This window comes from Labrus mixtus, chromosome 1 (genome assembly GCF_963584025.1).
Source record: "Labrus mixtus chromosome 1, fLabMix1.1, whole genome shotgun sequence".
Classification (NCBI taxonomy): domain Eukaryota; kingdom Metazoa; phylum Chordata; class Actinopteri; order Labriformes; family Labridae; genus Labrus; species Labrus mixtus.
The window spans coordinates 14,123,692-14,150,214 of NC_083612.1; the positions used below are offsets into that span (position 1 = coordinate 14,123,692).

Genomic DNA, 26,523 nt, shown 5'->3' on the forward strand with positions numbered 1-26,523 from the left:
GTCATTTATCATAACAGGCACACTTTAGGGAAGCAAACACTCACTTCCAGTAATATCCAAATGCAGACTACATTTACAACATTAATAAGTAAGTTTCATTTCTGCATTGCTCCTTGCTACAGTTCCTCCCACCACTGCATTTGTTACCTGGTCTCACCTCTGCTGGGAGGTGAAGGGTAATGTCAGTACTGGGATGTTTCCTTATGCAGAAGAACAGGGGATTGGGGCAGGAAACAGATAGAAGACCCTGCTATGATTTCTGTGTGGGAGAGGAAGCGTTCATTCAATCCCCTCAAGAGGAATCTAAGGTCAGGTTCCCTAATGAAATAATTAGATCACCAGCGGTCTTTTGCTGGAATAATTACAGACACAGAAAGTTCCTGCTGAAATACTTAAATAAATGAAAGCAAGCTGAGTTTTTCTTGGTGTGACTCTTCGACAGACACGTTGATTTAATAACAGCGGTCCTGCTGCGGTGAGAAAATTAACCATCACTTTGCAAACAGATTAGATTGCGCCTGATAGCACGTCTCTTGGGAAAAGTCAGACCTCCCTTCAGTCACAGAAAGAAAAAAAAAAAAGGGTGTCGACATTGAGAGAGGCTTTAATTCAATCTGTTGTTTCAACCTTTCAGCTCTTCACATTCAACTTCAAGAATACAACCTAAGACCTTAAAAGTCTGAACACTGATAATCAAGTTGGTTGTGAGATTTAAAATGTAAATCACATTGTCTCTCTGATGTAAAGAATTTAGCAGAAATGTCAAGTATCTGTAGGCCATGCAGCGACAAGGTTAAACATGTCTGTCAATGGGAAATGTAAATGCCTTTAGGTGATGGGAAAAAGGGCTCTTTTCTGGCAGATCTTGGCTTTGCTATATTCTACAGGGTTAGCTGTAAGTGGCCCTTCCAAGCAAATTATTACTCCAGTGAGGGTGGCAGTATACTGTCAATCTCCCATTTTCTCTCTTCCCTGTAATTGCTCTCAGATAAATCCACACAATCTCTCCCTGCAGCTCTCAGGCCATTTTCTTCCCTTTCGATCTATCTTTGGACCATCTGTGTTTATATGGCCACACAGGAACATGCTAAGGGCATTACGGCTATTATACTACCGTTATCTTGTTTTGTGATTTAGGAGTGTAATCTTCGAGTGTACAACAAGGCCATGCCAAAGCTTTGACACTACTCACAAGTCTGTGAGCTGGAAACTCAGTTTGTAATCCAGACTGTCCATGTGGCTTGGCTGAAGCTCTTTCCAAATGGAAAGTCCAAATGTCCACTGGAAACTTTTCAGTGTCTGAAGATGCTTCTTTCTACGTCAGTATAATTTAACTGTATAACTAGTGAGAATAAATGTAATCATGCACAAAGAAAAAACAAGGAAATGCTGCTTACTATGAATCTTAAAGTGCCGTAAGCTGGCTGACAGTTGCTATAGCAACGTCATTCCTGCGACACAACAGAAAATATGGAGGATAACGTGGTGGGAGCTGTTTGTGTGTTGTGTGTGATTGGGTTCATGAATGAAATTGAGTTTGAAAGGAGACGTGCAAGAGAAAAAGCATTTGAGAGACTCAGAAGACAGCAAAGAGGAGACGACTTATTCAAAAGTTGGCAGTGCATCACATGATTGAGGCGGACAGGAGACGAGAGCGCTGCAGACGGGTAACTTGTATGTTTGCTTGTAGTGTAATATGTGCTCATTTATTTTTATGTTGTCTGTTCAAATTATGTTTGCGGTAATACAATACTGTGGAGAAATAAGTCTTAGTTGAAACACAAAAGTGTGTTTGTTTCAGACGTAGCTGCAGATAACGGCACAGTGCTGTGCACCGTTTGGATGAAAAGGAGAGCGGTTAAATGGTGGAAGTCCGTTGTTTCAAATTTTAATGAAGAGCACTGGATAGAAAATTTCCGGATGTCAAGAGAAACATTTGAATATACAGTATATGTCGCCATCTTGAGCCTGTAATGGAGAAAGTGGATACAAATTATCGACTCTCTGTGCCACTAAAAAAAAAAAAGAGTTGCGGTCGCGCTGTGGAAACTTGCCACAAACGCAGAATACAGGAGTATTGCGCGTCTGTTTGGTGTTGGCATTTCAACTGCCTGAAAGAATTTTGCTCCTCTGTGGAAGAAGTCCTTTTTCCCGAGGTAATTAAGATGCCTAATGCAGAGAAGCTAAAAGAAATGGCTCTTTTCTTTGAACAAAGGTGGGGGTTATCACAGTCACAGGGGCTATTGACGGCTCACATATTCCAATTTCAGCTCCATGGGAATACCACACAGAATATTTCAATTCCAAGGGGTGGTATTCCTTTGTATTGCAGGCAGTAGTTGACGGCAAAGGACTATTTTGGAATATTTATGCTGACCAACCTGGCAGTCTGCATGACGCTAGAGTCCTGCGCTTGTCTGCACTGTGGGAATTGGCTGAGAGGGGGAAAATGTTTTCACAGGTTCACAAGAACATCGGTGGGCAGGAGGTTGGCCACTACATACTAGGAGATGCTGCCTATCCACTCACTAGCTGGCTCATGAAGCCTTTTCAAGACAATGATCACCTCACACGACAACAACAGCTCTACAACCACAAAACAAGCAAGGCGAGGGTTGTGGTTGAAAATGCATTCGGCCAGCTGAAAGGAAGGTGGAGTCTGCAGAAGCGCAATGACTGCAGTCTTGACAGGGGGTAGTCCATGGTGATCACCTGTTGTGTACTTCACAACCTCTGCGAGAGCCTTGATGAGGAGTACAGAGAGGAGTGGGGTTTATCTCCTCGCCTTCCCCAGCCGATGTGCTACTGCCACCTGGGGCAGGGACTGAGGGAATAGAAGTGCGTGCAACCCTGATGAATTATATGAACCCTTTGGCTGACAACTAACTGACCACCACACTGAAACTTCACAGACATATTTATGAGTACAAAAATGTTACATCCAACAGTGAGAAGGGATATCATTTTAATAAATTAATGAAATAATTTTAAAAAGACATCGAGCCTGAGTTTGTGTGCTTTTTCTTCTTTCATGACTTCATCTGTAATATTAGTGGCTGCATATAACTACAGTAAACTGTACTTCCTCACAAACCTTTATTTATTACATAACAACTAACATATTTATTTTTAACAGAACTTTGATTTATTTAATATCTTAATAAATAAGTTAAATAGAAATAAATACAGAAATAAAATCACGTCAATTAGTTCATTTTAATAAATAAGGTTAATTAAATAAGTTAGAGGCTAATTTAAAGAATAAATAGGTTGATAAAAAAAAGTTAATAAATAAGTAATACAATTGAGCAGAAATTATTTTCAAACAACAATAACACTTGACAGGTCAGTCCAATTCAGGGTGCAGATGACCTGGGCCTTGTGCCCTTGCCACAAGCCTGTTCAAGAGGGTCAAAAGGCCATCTTGAAAAGCAGCCTGATGGCGCATTGCTTCTACAGCCTCTGCTCGTAGCTGGGCAAGTTCTTCAGCCTCTCTTTCATTTTGCTCTTTCAGCATTTCCACAAGATTATGGACTTGAGCTTGGCTTCCTCTGTGGTTTTCCTCTTCTGACTATAGCATATCCTGAACAGGACACAGGACACTTGAGTCACCCCTTTTTCTCTTTCCTGGCAAAACAAACAAACAAAATAGAGGGGTGGAGAATATTAATCAGTTGTGTTGTGAATTAATGATAATTATACTAATTAAATATGATCCTAATCAAACACATAACTTAAGTGATAATGAAATTGCACAGGTATAGCCTGTGTACATGTTAATATGAGCCTACCTTGGCATATTTGTATTCTGTATTTACTTTTCTAACCAACATTTAAACCTGTATTTCATTAATTTACCCAGTTTTCAGCCTGCAATACATTTGTTTACTATTTCATTATATATTTCTGTCTCTATTATCCATTAAGGCTACTTCGTCAATAACCTGTATTGCATTTAGCATATTTAAGATAGTCTGTCTTTAGGTAGCTGTCTCACAGACTGCCTGGTGATGATGGGTGCTAGATCTAGCAAACACTAGGGCAAGCAACACCTTGTTATTACTTTCAAATAACGTTTTATAAAGTCAGGGTTACCCCTCTTACCCTCTTCAGGGGATTCCAACGGCGGAGTCCTTCGTGCCCGCATTACCGGCATATGACAGTCTGTGGCAGAGGATAGCGTCAAGCGTAGGATACCACTTGCTGGATTTCCTGTCAGATCCGCTCTGGTTGTTTTGGTCTTTGATTTTTTTAAAATCTTGTTTCAGCTTTTTGATCTTCTCACGGCACTGCTTCGCTGTGTGGCTGATACCCAATGTAGCCAGCTGGCATGAGATACTTTGAAATATTTTGGTATTCCGCTTTGATGAATCAAAATCCGGTTGGATTTCCTCCGTCGCGTAAATGCATAATAACGCCTGGACTTCGTTGTCGGTCCATTTTTCTGCATTACTCTCCATTTTTTATGATTTACAGAGCTTCTTCAACTGATATTTAGGCTACTGTTATTTGATAACGTTTACTGTGGGACTTAAAAAATGGCGGTTGGTGGTACTGGATTGGCTCTTGTGTTCGACCAATCAACGTACACTAACGTATGGAATCCCGTGCATGTACGTCACTCAAAGTCCCTCTTGTGATGAGAGAGTACCTACCACGAAGCAGGAGCTAAAAAGGTTCCTCTAAACGGGGTTATAGGAACTACAATAGTTCATAGTTCCTGCGGTGCAGAAACAATTTAAAAAAAAGGAGGGAAGGTTCCAACAGTTCATAGAACTATGAAAAAGTTCCTGCGGTCCGAAAACACTAATCCATTCTGAATCTGTCAGACATGTGGGATACAGATTTCCATGATATGATCTTAATTACATGTTTTCAATCCATATGTCCACCTGATCCATCAATCTCTTATTTGATTGGCAGAGCAGGCAATGCAATTACTCTAATTGGTTTGCATTGGCGAGGTTATGATAATAATGCCAGAGCAGCTGTCTTATGTTACCGTGGCTTTTTATAGCACCTGTATGACTGCACATCATTATAACATTTTCACATGCACCCTTAAGCACATTGACATCTCAGTAAAACTCTAGAGGAAATCAGTGATTTAGTTTACGGTTCTCATATCCAAACACACTTGAGATCATGAATAAAACATGAATATTTCCACTTCATCATTTCACCTGCCTGTGGCCTGTTTTATAAATATGATAGTTGTTGTGGGAAGAGAGGGTAAAAAAAATGTTTTTTTTATTTGCGCTAATGCATCTTGTAAATGTATATATCTGGCCCAAAGTGTGTGGAGCTTGTGGTTTAGGGTTAGCTCTTTTCTCCATCCTCTTGGCTGATGGACAAATGGAATAGGTTTGTTTACATCTTAATATCAAGTTTGGCTCTTAAGAGCTAGTCAAAGAAAATAAACATTGTTTGCTGATTGGTTTTTTTTTTATCTTAGAAGACAGACAGAATAACAAATCCCAGGTTATGACCAAAATAAGTTCCTAATATTTACTTCCCTTGTGCAATCTCATGCAATCCCTTACAATTTTCCATTTCAACATTTAAGTGCTGAGGTCTATTTAGTGTTTGTGTTGAGACATATAAGATGTGACCTCAGTAATAAAACTAGCCTGCACAATTAGTCATGATTGTATCGTTATATTACCATTCACAATAAATACATTACACAGTCTGAAAAAAATATCCCTATTCAGCCAAGTTTCTGCTCAATTCAATACCTGTTAGTTTTCATTCATAAGAAGGATGTTGCATAACTCTCAATTTACTGTCAGATTAGAGTTTAAACCACTGATTGAAGAACTACTCCATCATGATATACAAAATTGTACTGAATGCTTGCCTTAACTACAGACTGAACATTTTAAATTGCTTTATTCCCTATACCTAAAGACAGACAACTCTTCCTGGTTCAGGCAATGATGCAAAATTAACATGAGTCAAAGATCCATTAACTAGACAACAAAACACAGCTTGAAATAGATTAACTGAAACCGTGCTTACCTAGGGCTGCTCCATTATGGCAAAAAAAATTATAATCACGATTTTGATATTGAGATCCTGAATAATAAACATGACTACTCATTGTTTTTACAACATCTGGATCGCATGCATTTATCCTACTTAAAAACTCTTAACATTTTAACATTATTCTGAACACAAACATGAAAATAGATGAGTGAAAAAAATGCAAATATTTCGAAATAATAATATATAACAATGAAAAATAAACTGTTTTTTTTAGGTATGGTTGATACTCTTGATGAGGCCCCAAAATCGTATTATCTTGTTTTCATGACTGTGGGAATACAAAATTGTAATTGCAATTGAAACTCCATTAATTGTCCCGTCTTAGTACCTAGATCTATGACAACCCATGTACACGTAAAATATCTTTCCATTATATCTTCCCAGAAAAAACAAAGCTCTTCCCTCTGTAACAGGGTTGCTTTCCATGGATGGATAGAGCTGGTTGAAGATATGACATTGAGGAAGCTATCGTCCATCAAATTTGTCATTGCAAACAGGGCTGCTGTCAGAGCTGAGCTGAATAGCAAATGTACTTCTGAGGCATGAGGACCAGTATACGGTATAGTATGGAGAAGCAGAGGAGAAGAGATGTGTCTTCCCTTTGATGGTACAAAAAAGCACATTTATTCAGCTGCACTTCTTCATATGTTGAGATCTACAGAGACTGCACATTCACTCTCTTTTCTGCAGTCAGCATTCCCGGGGCTTATAGACTTCAGCAGCATCCATAATGAGAAGGTGGATGTAGAAAATGTAAAGCAAAAAAAAAAAAAAAACAGGAGACATGAAACGTGACAAAAAAAAAACCTTCTCATATAGTCGATATGTGAGACAATGATCTGTGATATGTCACCTGATATAAACTTGGTTGGTTTACATATTACATTACAGACGACTGAATATGGTCTGCATCATAAATGCCTATTCCTAATAAACGAAAGAAAACTGATTTTAAAGTCACATAGATTCTAAAAATGTATATTAATAGGCATACAAGATTTCTCATAGCAGAAACTCAAACATTCTCTCTTTTGAGGCCAATCTCTTTGTTTGTCTTTGATCAACTAAAACCTGCTCAAAACTTTAATAACAAAAGAATATTTGCATCTACTCTCATACTGTCCTGGTCTCCAACACACACATGGCCAGCAGTGATTTACAGAATTCATCTCAGACTCTTCTGAGACTCACTAGGACAATAACACTTCAATAAGCCTTTGGATGTTTGATTCTTGTGAGGTGCATCTATGGGCAATAAAGAGTTGCCAGTTTCCCCCACTAAGAGGAGACCAACTCATAGGGCAAAGAATAAAACTCCACACAGAAAAAACAGAAGATTTGGCCTGCTTGCTGTGAAGAAACTGCATCATAATGGGGAGCCATCGGGCTTCCTGTAGTGCTGTAAATGATATTTTAATTTTGTGGTAATATTTTCAAATGAGTTGTCTGTATATTCAACTAGTTAGCTCCAACTATGATCTCTTTGACCTGCCAGTGTGAGCAGATGCTTGTTAGCTGAGAGGGTTCTGGAAATGAAAAAAATATGTCCCGATGAGAAAAGAACAATTGACAGTAAATTAGCAAACGTATTAGCAAAAGAAAAACCCTGCTGATTAGCTTTTCAGTGGTAAATAATTAATATGATTAAAACAGATAACACATGTTGAAAAAAAAAAATACTTCAAATCAAGGAAATAATTTCAAAAAGCTTTAAAAAATAAGCCTTTAAATGCAGGAATCAAATAGTTTGGGAAGCCCTTCAGGATTTCTGGAAAGAAGTAACCCAGGCAACTCTGATTTCCGCTCAACACCATAATTAGCCAGACAAGATGCAGATGTTAAGAGGCCACACAGCTCTTCTATTTTTCATATACATCCATCTTATTATGAACAGGGCCTTCTCATGCAAAACTTTGCACATTAGAATTGTGCTGTGTCCTTTTGATGACACAACAACAGTGTAAAATATTCAACAGCAAGCATTAAATAGTGAAAAACAGCTGCTTCGGTTGAAGAAGCTTTGGTACTGTACATACTGTCACACTTTCATTACTTACTGGAACACTCGAATTCAAGAGTCATAATTAATGTTATTAGTAACACCTCTGCTTTTCCAGCTTCCCAGTCATAATGCCTGCTGAGAAATAGACAGATTAGAGCAAAATTCTTACACCCAGTACAAGGCGGAATAGTTAAACCTTGTCTGCAATATATAACCATGAAGGCATTGAGGTTTGGCAAAGTCATCCAGCACCTGAAGAGACATAAGCTCCTAAATTCTCAATTACTTTTTATCTGTGTTACCTGAACAACATGTGTGGAGACACTACTAGCAACAAAGAGAGAGGGAAAAGGGCTGTCTATAGTTTTATGGATCAAAAAAGGCTCATTTACTTGCCCAGGTATCATCTATGTGTGGGGAAACACTGGCCGAGAAATATCAAAGACTTCAGCTGCTGCAGCCATGCCTGTACGCCTCTATTCAGGTACAGATGTGCAAGATGTATGTGATCTAGCACAAGAGAAGTACAAGGTAGACAGCATACTGTGCTATTTAAAAGAGGGAATCAGGATTCATTTTTATTAGGGCTGGGCAACGATTAAAAGTTTTAATCGCGTTAATCGCATGAGTTCCTGTGATTAATTACGATTAATCGCATTGTTATATGCAAAATCCAATAATGAATTCAAAAGTAGTGTATAGCGCACTTTTATTGTAAATGTACTTCTGAACTTAAACAATGTAATCAAAGCAAATAAATACAAAACTAAAGCTTATTGCATTCGTTGCAGTCTGGACGCAGAGGGTGTGGGTCTCCTCTCTGCTCTCTGACTGCAGCTGGGTCTGCTGCACGAGGCTACACTGACAGCCTGTGAGTGCTTTTGGAAGGGGGAGGGGCTCACGGCAGCACCCGCTGCTCGTTGGGGACAGTAACTGCAGAGCAATACGTGCTTTCACGTCAGTTTCTTACACCAAAAAAGTCTCCAATAACACCAGAAAAAGTCGCTAGATTTGTCGCTAGTAGCTGTTGACAAAAAAAGTCGCCAAGGGGGTTTGGAAAGTCGCCAGATTTAGCGAGAAAGTCGCCAAGTTGGCAACACTGTTTCCTCTTTCCTGTGAGCACCGCAGCAGTCATGCGCAGCAGTAAGCAACATACTAGGCTCGCTCACGATGGAATTTTATAAAATAAAAGCCAGTGAGCAACAGACTTTTACGATAAGAAAATAAATAATAAAAACTGCGTTAATGCGAGATAAAATAATTGTCGGTGATAATTAATTAATGAGTTAACGCAGAAATAACGCGTTAACGTGCCCAGCCCTAGTTTTTATCTAACCGATTTGAATCGTCACTATGTGTACATTTTTTAAACTGCATAGTACGCATAGTACTATAAGTTCCCTACCAAAAATGGACACAGGGGATGCAATCTGCATAGAAGCTCAGTTATTATAATCAAACATATTAATTTATTTGGCTGAATGATTTGGTAGCTTTACTCTGTTACCCTACTTTCTTTGTTTTTCAATCTCAAATATTGGATGCTACCAAGACATGACATACAAGAGAGCCATGAAGAAGGGCTGCAGCTACAACATGGCTTGGACATTCTTTTTGCATAATATGTCCAGCCAATCTAATAAACACTTAACAGGTCTCTGGGGCCAAGGTCATGCCTCCTACCTCAAAAGAAGGAAAACTTAATTTGCAAGCCTAATCAAGTGTGAATGTCATTGAGGCTCAGGAAAGGAAGGTCGCATACAACTAATCTTGTTCAGAGTATACGAGAGCTTCAGACTCTCCCAGTTTTGCCATATTTAGGTTGAATTTTAAAGATGGCTATTAAAACAATTAACTAAGACATCCTTTATCCACATTTGGTAGTAAGAATGGATAGCTCTTGAGAGGGTGATGAAAAATGGCAGCCCCGAGACATTTCACTACATTAACTGATCTTTTCAATAAGCTAACTGGATGGAAAATAACTCCTTCATGAGAACAAAATCATTTAGAGGCTTAAACTATTCGTGTGTTAAAATACTTTGCTGCATTGACAGAGAAGTACAAAGAAACATCCCTTTATAAGTCAGTCTTGCAAGCAAATGTCCAAGCATCACTTGGACCCTCTTCAACTTCAACAGTCAACTGCTCAAAAGTGCAAGTGTTCAGTCATTTTGTAGCTTTGTGTTTAGAGACTACAACAATTATGTTCTTATTTTTACCTTTACAGAAGTTACAGGTTTTATCTGCACTGCTCTGGTCCAAATTAGCGAATTGACACCATAGAGTACTCTGGGAATAAACAGTTGTTCTTGGATAGGCTTTGGATAGTGACTCACATGAGGAGACGTGTACATCAGAGTATGCCCGTTAATGCACCAATAAAGATAAAGATAAACTTTATTGATCCCCCATGGGGGAAATTCTTGCGTTACAACAGCTCAAGAAAACAGGAAACAGGAATATAATTATAAAAAATAACAAGAAGTTAAAAATCAAACATATTTACATCAGTTAAATACAGGGAGAAAAAATACAATAATAGAATAATACAAGGTACACTTCCACTTGTGGAGTGTCCCATTGCATCCAATGCAATCCCATTGCATAATCAATTAACAGTAGGCCTGAGCAATTAATCATGAGTGTTTCGTTATCGCTCTATTTATATTTGATATATGACATCTGAAAGTCTGAATTTATCACAATAAATGGAAAAAATATCCTAGATTTTTTTAAACCTGTCTGTTATTATAATTTTGACCATTCAAACTATAGCTCATGCAGGATGGAAGGGGTTGGTAAGTTAACTCTGTAGCACTTTGAGATTTCCTTCAAATGTTAAATCCATTATAAATACAATTTATCATTATTATTATCATTAAGTTTCCATTGAAGTAGATCCTCAAAAAACTAATCCAGTTGCTACTTGGTGTTTTCTTTTTGTGGACAAAGATCTGAGTGTTTGAAGTAAACTTACAAATAAAAGAATCTGCACAGCAGCAGTGGTGTTGAGTGCAGTGTTAGCTTGATCCAAATAACTCAGAATGGCTACAATATTGAGAATATAACCCCAAAAAACAAGATTTTCCTTTAAAAGCAGAATGAATACAAATCACTGGAATACAAACAATGAAAGTCAATGTACACGCTCCACTGGCACAGACACAAAAAAACAAGGACATGGGAGACAAATATGCTGTTTGTTTAGTCTGTGCCAAGTTTTTTTTAAACCTCTCTTCCACTACGGATCACAATTGTTTGAACGAGTGAATGACAGGGGAAGTCTGTAGTGAGTAAAAATGAAGTGAGGAGCTTTCAGCCTGTCAACACAACACAAGGGACGTTATTAACTTTGGTTGCACAAATCACATGCAGAGAGACAACACTGAAGCATCTCTATTCACTACCATTGAAAGGACACTTAGAAGTCCGACTGTCGCACGAGACAATTGTGGCAGAGAAGAAAAGCAGTAAATGAATGACTTAAATGAGTGGTATAAAGGGGCATGGGAATTAATTTTGTCTACTGACAATGTGGCAGATAGGACAGAAGGCAAAGGCACAAGAACTCGTGAGCCAGCCAACCGAAGCATCCCAATCCCCGAAGAGTGTTAGTGAAGTCCTTGGAAAGCCTTAATCCTGTCTACATGCACTGTAAAAAAAAATCAGCTTTGGACATTTACAGTACTTCTGAAGACTTATTCACTGAAAGCTAAAAAGCTTGGTGAATAACAAGCTAGGAGCATAGGTCCCAATCTGTTGTATGCAGGCCTGAGGGCAACAGGCGCAACTTTCTTTTGTGTAACTGGGTGGGTTGCTATTAAGGGGAGGAGGAGGGGTAGAGAGGAAGGTGCCTGGGGTAGGGTTATGGCTCCAAAGTATGCAGACACAAGCTGTCTGCGTGTTGCCTTTGAGGTTGGCTGTACTGCGAGGGTCAAAGGGCAAGGCTTTAGAACAGCCGTGTCCCACAGAGAGCCTCGACTCATCCCACCCCCTCTCAATCCCCTGCCAAAAATCTGCACAGAATGTTGGCTAAGAAGAGCTGAGTAAATGTTAACAAAAGCAGCCACAATCATGCTTGTCGTGTTTGGAAATTCAGAGAATTATGAATTGGATGCAACTTTCAAAATACTAAACGTCAAATGATTTTCATTGAAAATATAATTTAATAAATATCTATGTAAAACTGAGAAATGTGCTCATTCTATTTACTTTGGAGGTTGTGTCTAGGCTGCCCCCCATTCAGACAGATTTCCATTCATTCCTTTTCAGGGAGAGCCAATCACAACTTTTTTAATGTCATTCTGGTCTGGTTTAAGCATCGTTTAGGGTTTTAAGTAAACAAAAAAGATGGCTAACAATGCTGTTGAGTGCATCTTGGTAGAACTGGATGAACATGACATTACATACAAACAGTGAGGGTACTACAAGAACAAGTCATGCTAAATGTCTGTGTTTTAATTGAAAAAAAAAAACAATTGTATTCAATTGAATTTTAGTAAGCACAACACAACCAAATACTATTTCAATCATTTTGTTTCTTCATTGATGGTAGTTTGAGAGAAGTACTAGATTTATAACTTTTACAAACTGGTCAGGCAAGTGGGGCTAAAGGTCGCAAAATATTAAATGAACGAGGGTGTAACTTTCAAAAGTGAATTATGAAACTGATGGCAGACACAAACTCATGTTTCAGTCCAAGCATCTTTATGCAGTAATGCAGTCAGAACATCTGTAGGGTAGAAAAAAGAAGAAGGATGTACTAATGTCAGAAATGAAAGCAATGTTAACATGTTACTGAATAAGATAAAATGTAGTGAATGTTCTTGATCTGTTGTTGGGTCTAGTTAGATTTCAAAAGAACTCTATTAAAGTTATCTTCAGCATAACTTTCCCGTTATTGGAACTTCTGTCTTCATCTTGCTTTGAAAAGCATGAAATAATCTGTTATGTGACATGAAACAAACGTTCTGTATTTTGTTGGTTAGACCACTATTAAGCACGGTGACAAACTATCTTCCAACACCATTAAGGAAAGAAAATCTCAGCATGACATCCTAGCATGTTGCAGGAAAGACATCAATGACATTTAAGCTATCTGAAGGGAGATCGGTGTAACAGCTTGAGGTTAGCAACTTCCACAACATCTACAGCAGCTCTCTGTAATGGGTGGTGTTCTGTTGAAAGGCCACTGAACTTGACAGCATCCTTTTCTTTTTCACTTCAGTTGTGTTTGTGCTCAATTTGTTCTTGGATACATTAAGACATTGATTTGTATGACTGCTGAGGCTATATGTGGTGGAGTACAGTCAATACAGCAATTTTGTGTCAATTGAAGCAATAATGTGACGGGGGAAAGTTTGCACCCAGCAGGTCCATGTTTGGAGTACTTTGGTGCCCAGTGAGAGAGAATAAAGCAGGCACTCGCTATAAGCAGTGGTGAGTGTTTATAATGATAATATGAACACTTGAAGAGTAGCACCACTAGCATTTGACTTATTATCTAATCTTACTGGGGAATTCTGGTTATTTGGGTCATGCTCGTTCCCATAAATCTTTACTAATTCCCAATAATATGTTTTTCTTTGTAGCAGAGCTAAACTTTAAGATGAGGGTTTTTGAGAATATAAAAGATTAAAATCTTAATTTAATGTTCCGCGTCATACCCCTCCCATAAAAAATATGGGAAAGTCCCTGCACTTCCGCCTATACCCTGGAGGACTAAGGATGTCAGAGAAGGGTCAGATCCCTGCTGAGAAAAAAAGAAAACATCTAAACACGGGTCTTTTGTGTAAAGTGGATATAAAACTGGCCTGTTTTATGATATCCACCATCCACTCAGCAGGCTGTTCAAGAGCACAAGTGAATCATGGCAATAAAGGGTCTCAGAGGACCAACAAGACAGCAGCTTTGAGGATGGTGGGATGTGAGGAGCAGAAATAAACGGCTAATTTAAAGAGGATTTTCTGGTCAACTTCTGCAAGAAAAGGAGCATCAACAGTAGAAATGCCATCTGCCAGCTTAGTCACTAACAACCCACATCTGATCATCTCTCTTTTGCAAGGAGGTATGGGCAAAATGACACAAGTCAGTAGTTTGATAATACAAATAACATGAAATGCATATAAGGATAGAGAGTCTCTAGAGCACATATTATGGAAATTCTATTAAATAAAAGCTACAATAACTGTATGCAATGTGTATTGTTAATAACACTGCTACTACCTGACAAATCAAACTGATGTTTATAAAAAAAGGTACATCCAAAATTGCAAAAATGAAGTCCTTCTTGTTGATTTGCAACATCACCTGCAGTACCTTTATAACTATTATGTTAAATCTGTACTGGTGGTAGAAAAAAATATCCTCTCATGGTTTGGTATTTCAGCCAACCCCGTTGCTCCCTAAAGTTTTCAATATACTGAAATCATCATTACAAAACTGAAATAAAAACCATCATATAGTCAGTGTGAGGCAACAGTTATAAGCATACACAGATACCAAAATTGTATAAATTACAATATTGACAGTGCACTGTATGCTAAGGACACTGCAGAAAAAAAAAGACGATTAAAAATATTTTTTAAATCTGCTAATGATTAGTCAGCATTATCCTTTTTTGGGCTCTTGGTAGAAAACAGATGGGAAAGCCTGCTAGAGTGTGAGAAAAGACTCAGACCTTTCCTTTAAAGCTTAATTAAGATGATAAACACGCTCCAAAAAGAGATCTTGTAAACACAGATGAAAATAAATGTTTCATTAGCTTTCTATGTTCAATGTGTTTTATCTTCCATAATTTATAATTAGCTGACAATGATCGATGTAAAATGACACATCATAAAAAGCCGCAAGCACAGCAAGAAAAAAAGAAAGACACCACATCAACTGGCATGTTTCCACAGGGCAATAGCATAACAAAATGTGGAAGCAATATCTATTAACTGAATTTAGACTTATACAGTGAAATCAAGTGTTGCTCAGTAAACACAGGTTTTAACCAAACACAACAACCAATCTTTCAGGTATTCAAGCTTCGGTTAAACGACGGTCTGCATTTAAATATGCAATGAGGCTGGGATAGTCGTGTTCAGACTTGGCATTAAAGTGTAATAACAGAGAAGCTATTCTTTTATAGTCAACTGGATCATTCAGAGTGCAGGTGGATCAAAGACAGCTAAGAGTACCCTCAGGTTTAAAGCTACTTATTACTACAGCAAAGGACTGGACATGCTGCAAGTCGCATATCTTCTTTCTATTTGGCTCCCACTCTGCAGTACAAAAGCCACAAGTAAAATTTTGATGTGCAGTTAAATACAAAACACTTCTACCATTCGACAGCTTTTTGCTTCTTGGTTGCGTGTAAGAACCAAGAAGAGAGAACTTTAGCCACAAGGGCACTTGACTGTTTCTGAGTAGTGTGGTGAAATGGTGAAATGTGCTGATTAAGGGCACTCATCAGAGAAGAGAATGAAATGGCTTTGGAAGGACATACATCGACAATAAATCAAAGCCCAGCGACATGAAACTGCACTCTGCCAAATTCAGCAGATAGTGCTAGATAAGGTCCTGCTCTTAATATTTACTGGAGATCACAAATTGCGTGGGGTAATAAGACGGTAACATGTTAAATGTCACAGACAGTGCCAGGCAGAATTTAAGCCATTTAAAAACACACCATGACACGATTCACAGTAAAATATTCATAGTTCTGAGACTATTAGTATACCTGCAGTATTGGCAATCTGCACTGAAGCAAACCCCTTTAACAGGATGAGGCACTTTTAAAAACTCTTTACACAGGTCTCTGCAAAACTAAATTGACTTACTGTGTTTGAAAATGTTTTAATACTCCTATAAAACAGTATGGAAGAGCAGTGTAGCGTCATGAACCTAATCTTCCTTCATGCTGTATTCTGTTGGGGGAGTATCTCCTAAAATGGTTTATTTTGCACCACAATAGGAAATGGCCTTAATACATCTAAGAGGGGCGGAAAGAACTGTTGATCAATACCAGTGAGTAAAGGATTACTTTGGCAGGTGCTGAGATTTATGGATCCTCCTGCTCTTTATTACGGTCTAAATTGGTTGTTGTTTAGTCTGATTCAGAATCTCCTGTTTTCCATAAATTAAGAATCAGTGCTCGCCTACATAATATACAACATTTTACAGAGCAATAAAGTGCACTTCTCCCCTTGGCATTTCTGTAATTTCTGAGTTCTGATTAGCCGACTGTCTCATTAGCAAGCTGCCAACTTCTTGTAGAATTATTGCAATCTGCCACCACTCAAAAATAGTACCAATATACACTCAGTGGAACATGGTTTTCTTTGTAAGTCTCTGTTGGCACAATTGTCCTGGCTGTGATCTCACCAAACCATAAAGCATGAACACACAAACTTCTAATTCTTATTTCTATTAATTGTCACTAATCTGTTTCCTGGATTATATACATATTTTTTTTTTGTGCTTGTTATCACCAGCCAGCTGGTACAAAGCAAGGGATCAGCTAGTTTTAAGCAGCTTTAGTCAGTAAGTAGTTTAAAGCAGTCATTCTGACAACGCAACATGCAAACCAGGAAACAAGCAATAGTATATGGCAATGATTACATGACACTTTTAAAAACCCCTACTACTTCAGGTTTACTGCTTAGACCAGACCACATAACGTTAAGACAATGTTCACATCAAATAAATTACAGTGCAAGGCTGAACCCAATGACAAAACATTGGAAAGTGAGGTGTAGTGATATTGCAGAATCGTGTGACTTTATCAAACCGTTTAATTATCCACACAGGACTGCACAAAGAAACAGAATAATGCTTATATACAGATACATATACATACAGAAACCAGAAAGTGTTTGATCTATAAGTGTGAATATTTGCAGATTGAGTGCACAGGTGTATTTTTTATTTGTGTGGCCCAAAGTGTGAAGATCCAGTGTGTGTAGGAGACAAAGAAATAAAACAAGATACATACTGTTCTGTTCCTGTATACAGTGTAAGCTTGTTAAAATTGTCATTATTGCAAAGAAACAAACAAGCATGCGCACACACACACACACACACACAGCAGGGCAGGGCAATTAATTGAGTTTTAATTTTAACTACGATTTTGGCTTCCCACAATCATGAAATCAAGACAACTGAGATTAAAGAATCATTTGTGCCGCATGCTGGGTTGCGCTGTTTGTTTCAAAGCGCTTGATGTTATATTTTGGCCACACGAGAACATCAACACTACCTCAAAAATATTGTATATTAATATTTTATATTTACATTTTTCTTTTTATTCCAATCCATGTTTTTCAAAGTGTTCAGAAATGTTAAAGTTCAACAAATGCATGTGATGCAGATGTTGTAAAATCAATGAGTAATCATGTTTAATAATCCAGATGCCAATATCAATTAAAATAAACATGATTTTGATTTTTGCTCCCCAAACAGAAACTCCTCATCTTGACTGTTTACATAATCAACATGGAAAACTCAATCAGTGCATCTGGATGAATAGCAGCTAGCAGGAAAAGGTAGTAGTAGCATATTTAGGTGTACGAGAGCATATTAAATTATACACAAGATATTTCTAATTCACACCATGCAAATTTTGCTCTTTCCTTCTGGCTCTAAAATGTGAGCATCTTCCACCTCACTTTTCACTAGGGGAAATAACTGCTTTGTGTCTGTTTCACTCCACTGCCTTTCTGGTTCACGTGTAAATTCAGAGCTCCAAATGAAACCAGACAGCACCCGGCGGCAACTTTTAGATACTGTAGCCAGGCTGGCTGCCAGTGATCAATGCTGGTTGCCAAAATTGAAGGAATGGCTGCCATGATGTTCTGGATTACAGCTGGAGGAATACAGATTCTGGATTATAATCAAAGAACCATTCTAAATTTCAAATTGTTAATCACACTTTTTAAAAACAATGTCTAGAGTTTTGATATTTTTCTAAAGGTCAAGATTTAGGTTAGGATTCAAAACAGATTCTTGAACTTAACAGATACATATAGCAGGTTTCTCTTCTGCAAATTGTTTTTTTTAAAGATAGACTAACTTTTCCAAATAATTAAAGCTTTGTTTAGAGGTCTTCGCCAGTTTTTTCTGAATTGACATGCTCATATTGACAAATATGGTGTCAACTAGAGTCCACTCTGGTAAGATATCTGCTTTTTTTTGTAGCTCTCTGCCTTAAAAGCTCAGCATTGTTCAAGTTTTTTTTCTTTTCTATAATTTTGGGTGGAGCTGCCTTTGTGTGTATCTGACTGCAGAGCTCACGCCTACTTTGTGATTCACTATATTTGGCAACTATCTATGCAATCTTTCACTAAATCTGTGTAACAAAGATAATTGTATCTGCCTGAGTTGAAGGCTCCTCGCCCACACTGAGAAATTCAAACTTTTCTCAACAGCATTAACAAAACGGTTAATGTTTTCCATTTGGCAGTTGTTGGTCTTGACCTCTGCCAAAGACTTACATGTGGAGATAAACTATGTTACAGTACACAAATCTAAGTGGGTTAGTTGTAGGAAAGAAAGGAAAAGAAAGGAGTGTCGTTTGATAAGTGAGGTGGAATTTAAGAAGTATTTGGAACATGTTTCAGCTAGCTCTTAAGCAAAATGAGAAGCATTTCAGGTATTTGATATTCAGCCACTGAAAAAAAAGAGACTTGCCTGTGGTGCAGTTTGTCATATTACATCCACACTAGTGTGCAGAAGTGTAAATAAATGAACGTTAAACTATGAAACCTTACCACTTTAAACCATTCATATAAAGCTGCTCTACTCACTCCTTTCATCTAACTACGTGTAAGCATTGGCATGTGTTGCATTGGGAACACAACAGGAACCAAGGACACACCTTAATATTGTCTCTTGTGAGGCATACAAATTCAGAGAACATACACAGAAAGGTCCACACCAGCAGCGATATGCACAGCAAGTTCTTTGAAAAAAAAACAAAAAAACAAGCGCCCTCTCAAGTACTGTGTTTATCTCCATCAAATATTTTCAGCTACATATGTTGACTGTTTACATCGTAAACACCAAAGTAGGTCTGAGCTAATTAGTGGTTGAAAAAAAAAAAAGTGATCAGTAGCCAAACATTTTTGCGGATATGGTTAAAAACAGCCCATTTAAACTCCAAAATAACAATGTAGCACCTCCTGTATCTATAGCACAGATGTTAAGCCATGGAAATGTTTTATACGATTCCTTCTTTTTAAGTGCATGATGATGTATAGCCAGGTTGTGAAACGCCACAGCCATGTCAGTAAAGAATTTGACCTCTCATCTCTTTTAAGCCTTTCTGTCTGAACACAGGAGCAGCTTCAGCAATAGATTTGACACAACCATGGCGCACCACTTAATATCACAAGACGTCTTTTTCCCCATAAGTGTAAGACACTTCACTCTGCCTTCATTAAGTTCTGTTTTTTTTTTCATTTTCTGTTTGATAATTATATTGTAACCACATTTAAAGAGAATTACCTCTTATTTCTATATTGCACCTTGATTTCTTTATTTTTTCAATATTAATAATAATACATATTATGCACTTCTCAAAACACTCAATGCTACTTTACAGAGTTATATTCAGACAAAAATAAAAAAAATAAAATGTCACAGAGCAAGATTAGCCATCAAAACCAGTTTGAAAGGGTGGGTTTTGATCAGGGATTTGAACGGCTCTGTCGCCTACAACTTTTTTATTTTTTTACACCTATTATATCTTATTTGATAAGTTCCTACATTTTATTTAAAAGGGAGGTGAGTGTACGTTTGTTAAGCTAAATGTATGCTTGTTTTATCTTGTATGTCAACTATCATTTTTATGTGGTAATTTAGGACTCAGGAAGAGCTTCTTTTCCTCAGGCTGTCCGGACTGTTAACTCCACTCTCCTCAGTTAAAAACATAAACAGAACTGTGACTACATGATGCACACACACCACACATTGCACTTTGACACCCTGGACACTTTACACACTGACACTTAACACTGTTCACATTATTCTATATTCTATATATTCAAATATCTCTTTTTTAAATGTTACATTATGTTCTCTTTTACTGTATATATGTGTATTAGTAATTTGAGTGTTTATTGCATGGCCTTGCGGAACAGTCTTTACATTTCACTGCACATCTGTATGAGCATGTGACAAATACAAATCTTGAATCTTGAATCTTGAGGAAGATATGGGCTCATAATTAAATGTCTGTATCCTGAAATAGCTCTAACAATGCAGGGACACGAAGGGATGAGACAGTAAAGGACTGGGGTGGACAACGGTACAAGATAAGTGCTCCTTTACCTCTGGTCTATAATAACAGGACGCTGCTTTGGGTAGGTAGGAGGAAATGTCTCTGACGTTACAGCACCATCCGTTCACTATGCACCGAGAAGGAAAGGCATAAAATAACAATGAAAAGTATGTGACAGGGCAAAGCTTTACTGTAAACAAACTGAATACAGGAGGGACTGGACGTTAGCTAACCAGTGGCAGAAGTTAAGTTTCTTTCTGGTCCATTCACAAAACGCCTATCAAGGCTCTCCTCGTGTAGCCACAAACCACCCAACCTCTCCAACAGGACGATGATTTAAAAGGTTTTTTTTTATTCTTTGTTTTTTATCAGGCACACGAATTAGCCAGCTATAAGCTACTTTATTCTAAGCAGATGTATCGTTAGCATACAAGCTAACTGGGGGGGTTTTTTTACATTCCGGAGACAGAGTCAACAGTGATCTTTGAAGTTCCCACACACAGCCTCTGCTTCCTTTAACACCCGACGACAAGCACAAAGGTTTAGTTTGAGACTTATTAGTGAAGTGTTACAAGTGTTATAATGTGCTCGACGAGGAAATGAAGACTGTTGGGATTTAAAATATTGCTTTTGCTGATGTGAAACTGAACTGTGGAAAATGCCAGCTAGCTCTGCAAATGAGTGTCTGGACAGAGGAGAGCCAACAACACGTAACGTTAGCAACCTTACCTGCAGCAGGATTACAGAAAGTCGCGCAGAGCCGGAGTTTGTTCGGGACAGTCGGGGGTGGGGGGGGAGTTATTTTCAGTCGGTCGGTCGGTTGGTTTGAAAGAGTCCTGTACCTCGGGCTGATAGCGGTTTCGCCAAAGAGACAGGCTGATTGTGCTGCCTCCCAGCCACAACAGCGACTGAATTCAGTTCAGGGTCTGCCTCTCACAGGGGGAGGATCTTCAGTATCGCGAGATCGGGCGAGAACTCGGGGAACCAATCAAATCAGCCGGCTCGGGGCAAGCGTTTGTTGTGCTCTGTGTGTGTCCTGAAAGCTCATGAGGAGCGTTTGGGCATTATTACGGAGATAAAGTATTTATGTTAATATACATATATAAAAATGAAATTAAATCAAAGAGTAACACTACAAGGTGCATATAGAAAAAGATATCATGACACCTCTATTTAACTTAACAACAATTTTCCATCTCCAAGCTGTACCCTTTCTTGCAAGTAGAAAACATTGTTAAAAAAAACAACAACAACAACAACAACCTCGAAAAGTTACCACACAGTAAAAAAAATACCTTTGAAAAACAAAGATAAATAAATGATAACGATAGCATAATCATATCTTTTTTTTGGCTATTAGTCATACACATAATCAGTTCACCTTTTAGAAATTTATGACTGATTAATCTTCTTAAAAAAATATTCCATTTAGATGGAGGAGCAAAGACAGACTTTCTAATCACAGTAAATTTGAGATCTTTTAGTAAAAGATTACATTGAGCTTTTTACATTATTTGTGTAATTACATAAATTTTTGCATTAAAATGTCTGTTCATGTGCTAAAACCTTTTGATCTAATTTAATTGTTACCCTTGCTCTTCTGCTCTGTTAGGATTAAACAGCACAGCAGACAGAAAGTAAAATTGATTATCTGCAAGTGTTTGTGTTGGTGTGTTGTTTTTCTGCACTGATGGATTACCATATGACTGAATGAATCGACTAAAAACACAAACAGAGGATTCATAGTGTGATGGCTTATAGAGATTAAACAAAATGATACTTTTGTTACAAGACATGTGAGCAAAAATCAAAAAGTATTAGTTATTACTTCATCTAAACAACAAGGGATTGACTTCCTTATTGCCCTTCTGTTTTTGTAAATCCTGCCATGAGTTACTGATTGTCAAAATTGTAAATAATATATAAAAAACAATTACCCAAAGTTGCAGCACTGCTTCTTTGACATTCTACAACAAATATCTGTGACATTTTCTTTTCGGTTTATTGCTTCAAAAGTAGTGGCAATATCCTGATAGATTTGATTTCTCCCATCTCCCATCCCTGCTGATCATCCCTTTAACTCTGGATCCTTCATTTGTGATGAGTGTCTGTGACGGGTTCCCAAGATGCCAACATAATTGCATGAGTTTTCAAAGTGTTTTTTGTTTTTTTTTAAAACCCTCCACAGACAATATTCTCATTCCTGCCTGTCTCCTTTCGCCCTGTGTGTATGTCAGTGTTCCTTACTTTACATCTGTGTCAAATGAAATCTACCAAGAAAGCTGATTCTGTTTTATTATCTAATCTTTATTAGCAATTTAATGTTCAGTTTGCATTTAAACCATCCCTGTCACAGACTGCTGACCAGACCAGTATCTACTTTCTTTATACTCCATGTACTTCTCAACTCACTGTAGCCATAAAAGAATAAATGCACCTGTCCCATACTGTGAATGATGAAGGCAGAGAGTCTTGCGGTATTTTTCAAATGTTCGTATTTGTTACATTAAGTGCAGTTTCAAGCTTTTCTCTGAGTGCTTATGCCTTTTGCATGAGACTGTATGAGTGCATTTCAGCAGAGAGTTAAATAAATGAGAGATTCCCCTCTCTTCAGCACACCCTGATGCCAAATCTTGTGAAATAATCCAACAGAAAGAATAAAGGAAGATGATATCATCCCAGTCATTTCAGGGTACTACACAAGCATGATGCAAGACTTTAACATCTCACAGTTTGAAACAATACCGTGGAAGTGATGTTACAGTTTCATCATGCGCTTCTTATATCCCCCAATAAGCCAGTAATGCTGACATGGAAGTTATAGAGGAACTTCTTCAGGATGCTCATTAAGATACCAACAATTCAATAAGTATAGAGTAGCCTTAGTCGTTTTGTGTTCTTTCGGAAATGTGTGAAGTCAAAGTTTCAGGAGGATTTCCATACATTTCAAGCTTCTCTTCCACTTGGGTTTTGCATGTGTTGCAAAAGAAATTAATGACGTTCAATCATTAATAATAAATAAGGCTATTGCAAAGCTAACTTACTAAGGACACATTAAAATGTGTTTGAAATTATTGGTAAGATATTGCGTTTGTTGAGGATTCCTCAGCTTTGAAGACTGTAATAGCTCAACAGACATCACACGTCCCTTTACAGTAGCATCAGCAGTTTACTCTTTTCATTTGTTCAGTAGAATAACTCAACATCCAGTCACTGCATTTTCTACTTTGTAGGGACATTAATGGTTTCTTTTCTCCTTTAAACATTTGACGAGTACTTTGATTCATGCTCAACTTATTACTTTCCTATCAGCCTCAGCAGTAACTTCTGTTCAGATCATATTAGCAGTTGTAAGCATGCTCACACAATCAACTAACATGCAATATTTGGCATTGTGGCTGTGGCTTCTAATAGCTCTGTGTTTCCTGGATGGGTGGAGCTTGAGAGCCCTTAAAGGCAGCCAGATCACCTGCAGCAAACTCCGTTGTGAACATTGGAGCTAGCCTCATCATGTGGATGTGTCACCACCTCAATAGTTTGAACTGTGTGCAAAATATTCAAGTTTCCTTTTGTTTCACATACGTTCATTGCAGTTAGTTTTTTATGTTCTGTTTTGATTTATTGATTGTTGCAGGTAAAGTTACATCCTTATTTTTAGATCAACACAGAATCTTTAATGCTAACATTTAACCTTTGCTGATTTGGATTATGGTTTAGCAGGATTTCTAGATTAATCCTTTGCGGTTCTTTTTCCTTTGTTTCCAGCAAACCAGTTAAAACTGTTTCAATGATATAACACTGGACTGAAACTTCTCATATGTGCTCATTTGTCCTAATCAAGAAACCATTGAGTTGGTATGAATCAGTGGAACTAGTGCACGTTGAGAAAGAAATGGTATTCCTTTTGATTAAAATATTCTTCAGACTGTTATAAATATTTGACTTCACATCAGGTGATGGCAGGTGTGAGGGCAATGACGCTGTTAACAGATTAATGTGTAAAGGAAATGAAGCATCACAGCCTATTTCTTTACTCAATAGGCATGGCGCTTGTAATTTCAGTGACACCCTTTGTGCAGAGTAAAATTCTGCAGAATCTGCTGAAGGAAAGATCTATTGTGAGCAAAAGTACTCGATTACAGAAGTGCAGAATTTAAATTTGGGAGCAAAACGATGCATTTCAAAGCAGATCATTTTCCCTTTCCATTTCATCCACTGCAGAATACATAACGAGAAAGGGAGCATGTTAGTAGCTCTGAGACTCAATGAGTGTTTTTCAATCCAAAACGAATATTTCAGACCTTAATCACATTTCTGGTTGACATGCAGAGTATGCACCATCTCCATCAAACCTCTCTCACTGAGGAATAACTGGGGAATTCAATGGAAATTTACATGCTCTTTCTGAGAATGTTCCATTCATGGGCTGATTAAACACACGAAGCGGTTGTTTTGTTGTGTGGCTCAAACTCCCAAAGTCTCTACTTACCTTCAAGTTCACTGAAGCTTTTTAAAACGAGCTTCAAACGGCAGAACTATTTTTAATACCTGTCAGAAATCATTCCAGGACGAAGGCAGCAGTAAAAAGGGATTAGGGGGTTTAATGCTCTGTCTTAAAAATCAAATTCTCTCCTTAAAATGCTGCAAAGTAAGATTAACTTTTCTCACAAATGTCTAATCGCAAAGGATCAGCAAAATAAAGCCTTAGTGGAAAAGTTCTTTTAAAAAATGATGAAAATATAGTAACATATTGAATATAGTATGTATGTACATATGTACCTGTTTCCCCCTGGAGCCAGAGGGCTGGCTGGAAGGATTTGTGAGGCCGTAGTCTTCTCTGTGTGTCTTTGTAGCGGCTGCCAACTCCAACCCGACTGACTGAGAGAGATAAGGCGTTCAAAATCCCCACCACTCATTTGATCTAATGCTATTGGGATTCTAAGACCATTTCTCATTTAAACTTTTGGAAAAGGAGAGCAGGTGTGCCACTTTAAAGTGCTGCTCTCCGTATCTGACATCAACCTCAGGCATGAGAAAAAGAAATGAACTGACTGACAGCGCATGTGGACAGAGATAGAGAGAGGGAGGAGGTCTCACAGTGGATGGAGACATTTAAAAAGCTTCTCCTTTATACAGCTATGTGAAATGGTCCAATCATTGCTTTCCCAAACTCTTAAAATGTCACTCAATGATTCTTGAAACATCATATTTTGAACCACACTAAGCCGTGCTGAGTGCAATCTAATTTGCACTGATGAAGAGTGGTTTCACTGACTCGTAAAATACACAAAAACCCACAGAGACCTTTTCAGATTGATAACAGTTTGTTAGTTAGATTCCTCATTTGCATTCTTAGCACTTGAAAACGATACAGTTGTGTTGCTGATGGAGGAAGAAGGAGAGCGATGGGAAAAAATCAAATGCTAATTTTTTTTACATGAGGCACCTTGGGATATGACTGATACAGGCCTGGTTGCAGTTTGCTTTAGAAATGAATTCCCTGCAAGCTGTGCTGTTTTTAATATTTCTAGGACGTGCATTGAAATATAGAAGTGTATTTATCTTCAGCAAGTTAAAGGAGTGGGACTGAGGGAGTTAGCTGCTGCTTAAGAAGTGTGTGTGACAGGCTGCAGATGCTCAATTACACAGAGACAGATCAAGATGTGATCTACAGCACGGAGGGTTAAGTTGATAAGTGCAGAATGTGTGTTACGTGTCCAACATACATGGTGTTAGAAGACACCAACAGAAGTGTTGCACTTGTGGAGCATTTGTCAGACAAGAACGTAACACATTACACTACTCAAACAAAGAATTCTGTCTTCATCGTCCACATATACATCTCAAACAGGTTCCCTTTCTATTAAACAGCACATTACTTTTGACACACTCATCTATCCAGAACAACTCAACATGAAGGACATTTCACTGAATATGTAGAGCTTAATTTTCTGACTTAACATCTGAACAAACACTCCTCGCTGTTCAGTGCTCATCTGGAAGCTCCGCCCCCAATCCGGTTCACAGTCAAAGTATTCAGGTATTCCAAATGCACCACTGATTGGCTAGGTTAACACATGTCACATTCATATCTTACTCTATGTCTTTACATTATACTTGATTTTAATGTATTGTCTTTTACTGCTCTGTTTAACTTTAAAGGGTGCTGACAAGAAAAAGAATGTTGAAGGGTCGGTGTAATAAG

General features: G+C 38.0%; 1 protein-coding gene across 1 annotated transcript in view; it reads right to left on the minus strand.

Annotated features, from left to right (window-relative positions):
- Window positions 1–21,234, minus strand: part of glceb (glucuronic acid epimerase b) — a 58,462-nt gene extending 37,228 nt beyond the window's left edge. The window contains exon 1 of the mRNA XM_061033548.1: window positions 21,048–21,234. The gene's annotated coding sequence lies outside the window, so the exon portion shown is untranslated. The remainder of the gene's footprint in view (window positions 1–21,047) is intronic.
- Window positions 21,235–26,523: the final 5,289 nt, after the last annotated feature.